This window comes from Dipodomys ordii, unplaced genomic scaffold, assembly GCF_000151885.1.
Source record: "Dipodomys ordii isolate 6190 unplaced genomic scaffold, Dord_2.0 Scaffold1000000809, whole genome shotgun sequence".
Taxonomy (NCBI): domain Eukaryota; kingdom Metazoa; phylum Chordata; class Mammalia; order Rodentia; family Heteromyidae; genus Dipodomys; species Dipodomys ordii.
Window position 1 is genome coordinate 91,349 of NW_012284426.1, and position 5,876 is coordinate 97,224.

Here is a 5,876-nt window from a genome sequence, read left to right on the forward strand (position 1 = left end):
CTGCCTGGCTGGGTAACTTTCATAGATTTCTGTTTTCTTGTGATGACAGTATAAAATCTTCTTTTGAATGATATATATATATATATATATATATATGTATGTATATGTGTGTGCGTATATATATATATGTGTTTGTGTATATATATAATTATATATATATATATAATATATATATGTATATATATAATTATATATATATATATATATATGTGGAGTACCTGTGCTAGGACTCTAAATCTCTGTTTCATTAGAGAGAGCTAGGGTAATTTTCTCTGTTTCATTAGAGAGAGCTAGGGTAATTTTGTGTTATTATTCTGCCATTGTTTTTCCTCTTTTTAGGTTTATTTTTTATATTGTGGATTTTTTCACATAATTTAGGATTTGTGATGATTGTATTAGGTTACATACTTGTATAAAGAGACGGAAAGAATATGAAATATATGATATTACATTGAAAGAAAGAGAGCAGACATTTTAACCTATAAGCTACAAGTAAATTAATATTAAGCAAAGTTAATTAAAATAATTACTATTTATTCTTCAGAGGATGAGTATAGTACTCTTGGATATCTTGGAGGAAAAGACTTTAGACTCATTACAACTGATGTCTTACATTGAAATTACTTGCTAAACTTTCTCCTTCAGAAGACAAAAACTTCAGTTCTTTCATATTAGTATTATAAAATCATAATAGCTGCATGTTGAATTGTTTTCCTCTGCTATTTTCAATTCCATTCTTCATCCATTAGGTATCTAGGGCTTTGAATGACCAATTCCTTAAAATACCTACATTGCTTATATTGTGATATAAATCTCAGTAATATTAATATGAATTTATCTCTGAGTCTCATCTTGAGCTATATTCATATGAAATTTATGCAGTTCCCAGCAAGAAATCTATTTTCTCCTTTTCTATATTTTAATCAATAAATCTATTGTCTTTAGAAACATGTGCTCATCTTTTATATTGCTCCAGTGGACATCATGTATTTCCAGTACTTTCATTAAAATAAATATAAAGCTTTTAACATGAAGACTACCCCTCCCCATACCACTTTAAAGTAAACCCTTGGGGACTATTTTATACATACAAATAAGAAAGTTCAATGCACATGTTTATACATGAATAATCTAATGATTAAGTCAATTAGACACAAGAACTACCAAACCACATCAAGTCTCAATTTACTTAAAGGCACCAAAATATTAGTGGTCATGAATATCACTCATTTTTAGAAAATGGCTAGTCAAAACAAAGTCTATTTTATGTTTGAAATTTGATAAATAAAAATTACTCCCAGATTTGCTGTCAATATCTTGTTTCCAGGAATACATTTATTCAGCAAACAGAAACAAAAAGTATGGGTTTGTCACACAGAATGAAAGATGTAAAAGCAGACTGTCTTTCCATAAGATGATCAGTACATGCAAATTGTGTGATTTATTCAAAGTTACTATAAAAATTCATAAGAGGATTTGTGATCAGAAGTAATAGGTAAGCAAATTAACTGGAAAACTGTATATGTAAATTTTGCTTTCAATATAGGATGACAAGTTTTCAATAAATAAGCCTATAGAAGATGATTTTTATCTCTAACACACATCCAGTATACTGCATTTTAGATATACTCCCATTCTCTGACCTCAGTTTCTGATGAATATTCTACTTTCATGATGCCAATTGCTACTAACATAACAACCTGGGTGTTTTTTTTGGTTTCTAGATCCAATAAATTTTAGTATTTTTTAATAGTAGTATAAATTCATAGAGTTTGCCTTGAATGTCAATTTTGAGGATACTTTATTCAGGGTATTGTTAATTTGCCTGAAGCACCAGGAACATCTTATGAACGTAGAGACTCATAGTATACTAAGAAGTAGGGACTTAATCTCGGGGAAAGATAAAGATCCAGGCAAGCTCTTAAAGGTGAAATAAAGCAATGGAGTAAACATCAATCAACTATCATTACAAAGGAATGGAACTGATCTCTGATGTGTCTGGGTGTGTGTGTGTATGTGTGTGTATGTGTGTGTGTGTGTGTAGAATTTTAGTGTGGCTTCCATATTTACAGTCCATAGAGCATTACTTGTTAGGGAGAAGGTGCTCATATCAGAGCTCTGATACCACTGTCATCACTATTTATTGTGAAAAGCACTTGCTTATTCTCTAATTAAAAAGGGAAAAATAAACTAACATCTTATATGATTGTTTTGAAGATTACTTGGTATATTGAAGGCCAAAGAGATGAATTGGAGATTAATATAACCTTTTTCCTCTCTTCTGATTAATACATAGCAATAGCTGTGATTTTCAGGAGTTTCCTGCAATGTACTCACAGCTGAATTACTAATGTGCTTAATAATAAGATACATATGATAGAGAAATAGATCAGCCAGCAAGCATAAAGAACTAATGATAAGATCGAGCTTTTGAGCAGACTTGCCACATCTTTTAGGAATGCAATTATTTCATATGAACTTCAAATTTTGTGGCTTTCCCTGTGTGATTAAAAGGTAAGAAAGTACTGTAGAAACAACAATTCCTGTTCAAACAAGTAGAAAGTGCCCATGATCCCATCCTCATGTTGCAAATTTCCATTCCATAAAGACATTTGTTTTGGGGGGAGGGTTCCGGTTGTGGGGCCTGAACTCTGGGCCTAGGGGCTGTCCCTCAGCATTTCAGCTCAAGGCCAGCTCTCTACCACTTCAGCCACAGCACTACTCCCGGCTTTTTTATTTTTGTTTATGTGATGCTGAGGAATCAAACCCAGGGCCTCAGGCATGCAACGCAAGCGCTCTGCCACTGAGCCACTTTCCCAGCCCCATAAAGACTCTTTTTTAGAATGCTTTCATTTAATATTCTTCAGCACATCATCCTTCCCTGTTGGAGAAAGGAAAAAAGATAATTTTGTTTGCATATTATCTTATGTAAATTAGTGTGTACAGGAGTGATTTGTATAATTACAGAAGATTGTAATAAATGTAAGTAGGGATCATGTCACAACTAAAATATATAATTAAAATCACATAACAAGACTGGAAGTCACAGCATTTTCTGCATGAAAACACACATTAGTCACAGAATTTCAATTTTGAGGTAAACTTTATATTAAAGTATAATGCACTTTAAGGGTTGAAACATTTTATTGAAAAATATATTTCTTAGAGATATTTTTGCTGCATTATTTTAAGAAGAAAAATGGTCCCTAAGTAATTTTTTTATTATTTACCTGTTTCCATGTGATTATGCCCCAAATCAGAATTCCAGATATATGATTTAATTTAATTTAACCAAAAATATTTATTGAGTATAAAGGCCTTTATTCTCTACATTCTTCACACTAAGATCACCAAATATGATAAGTCTGAAATAAGTATTCTCCTTGTGACCTATGTTAATAATATTTACAATGTGAGTGAAATGTTTAAAAAGTAGTCTTTATTTTAGCTTAATTGATCTGAAGAGAAAATAAGGGATATAATCAAAGGCTAATAATGATTAGATTTAAAATTTATAATTAAGGAAATGTTTTTGACCACACTGATTGCTGGAGCTTTCACAACAACCTCATGAGATAATTTATATTGATGAAGCAAAAATCCCAGAGGTTAGATATGAATTAAAAAATCATGTCATTCTGAATATGTAGAGCTACATATTAATCATAGACAATTTAACACTTAAATGCCTGAATATACTAATACATTTAATTACAGGGTATGTACTTGTTCTGAAAGGAGATAAAATTACATTTATTTTGAAAAGTAAACCTAAGTATTCATTTGAATAAAAGACAATGTTTAAAATATCACTAATTCAAGAAACAAGATGTACAGTTAGTTGTTTTTCATGCCAATTATGTTCTCTAAACTTTCTAGAAATACTAGATTAGTAAACCTAAATCATGGCTTTGTAGGGAAATAGAAATTTAGTTTCCTAAAACTCATGACTGTAACTTTTTCTCAAACAATTACTAAGTAACTGTTTTATATTTTTTGTGATGGAAGCTTTTTTGATATATTTTATTCATTAACTTAAATAATTAGCCAATAACAATATAAATTATCCATGAACAAAGTTTATCTAACACAAGTATTTTTTCACAAGACATATCATGGCTCTCTTAAAAAACACTAGAAGTCAGTGTGTTCATTATTAATTTTTAGTTATTTTGTTAATGGTTACTAATTGCCAGAAGTGGCAACTCCATCATATATTTAAAGTATTTGATTATACTCCCTCTATGTCTTTTTTTATTTTACTCCTTCCTCCAAAGATCTTCTGTTTTTCACATAAAATTACATCTTTATACATTCGCATATAATCTAATTTGGAAGATTTAAGCTAAACTGCATCCTAATTTAAGATGTACCATGGATTAAAAAGATGAATAAAAACTTGAATATTTTTGTTAACTTCTGAATTGAACTATCATTATTATTATGGTTAGGGTTAGGATCCCAGAATTAGAATTAGGGTTAGAGAAATAGAAAATTTAGGTTCCACACAGGATGACCCATTGCAACAATGATGCTCACAAGACACTATGTTGAAAATGAACTTTACGCCATGGGGAGGGAGGAGTAAGGGAGGTGGGCAGGAATGGGATAATGGGAGAACAACAAAGAAGGGGTTAACAATGCTCAACAAGAAATGTACTCATTACCATACACATATAACTAATACCTCTTTAAAGCATCTTTACAATAAAATAAAATTTGAAAAGATAATGAAAAATAAAACCTGACATGAAATAGAAAACCACATTTAAAAATTTCGATTCAAAATGCTAGTAAAATTTAAACCTACATGCTGAGAGTTAGGATAAATGTGAAATAGAGGCTTGCTAACATATTTTAAGAATGAATGGCATCAAAGTTAGAATGAATGAAAACCAGTGTCTGTGTTACTTTAAACATTCAGATATACTTTGGTTTAAAGTGTGAGTTACTTTTTTGTTTTGGTTAGGGTTGGGGAAAGATAAGCTTTAGGATAAAATTTAGTTTTCCACTACGAAGTTGAAGCAAAAAACTGTGTGATTGAATAGAATCTAGACAATTTTCCTTACATTAATCATTTGGTGTTAAGTCAGATTGTGATTAAGATTAGGTTTCTGGTTAAAGGGGGTTGAGGATAGAGTTAAGAAGTAGCTTAAACTAATGGCTCACATCTATTACCTTAGCTATGCAGGAAGCTGATTTCTGAGGATCGCAGTTCAAAACCAGCCCAGGCAGGAGCATCCGTGAGACTTTTATCTCCAATTAACCACCATAAAACCCAAAAGTGTTGCTGTGACTCAAGTGGTAAAGTGCACACCTTGAGCTAAAGAACTCAGGGATCGTGCCCATGCCTAGAGTTCAATGATTGTGCCCTCACCCAGAGATCAAACCCCACAACCAACAAAACGAAAAAAAAGTGTTAAATGTTAAATAAAGTTGAAATTATTTTAGGTTCTAAGAATTCTGGAAGAACGGGGATGATGGAAGTACAATGTATTTCATAATATCAGGATTTGACATCAATGGGTATAATGATTCCTGTTATGGAACAAGATAGATTCAGTGTTAAGACTGAGAATATCTGTATGGTTTAGGAAAACCTGCCATTTAATTCAAGAATTACAAGTGGAAAATTTCAGTTAGGATGACACAAAATGATCATTTTTCATAAATTTTAGAATTGAGATTCCATTAGTGTCAAGGTTATGGTTAGGATTCCAGCCATGTTTAGGGTTAGAGGGAAGGAGAACAAAATGAGGATCAAATTGAAGGTAAATTTTAGAATAAGCCTGATAAGAACTAAAATGAATGTGAACTAGAGTATTGCTATTAATATTAGAATCTACTTACAATTAGGCTTATGATTATTTCTCCAT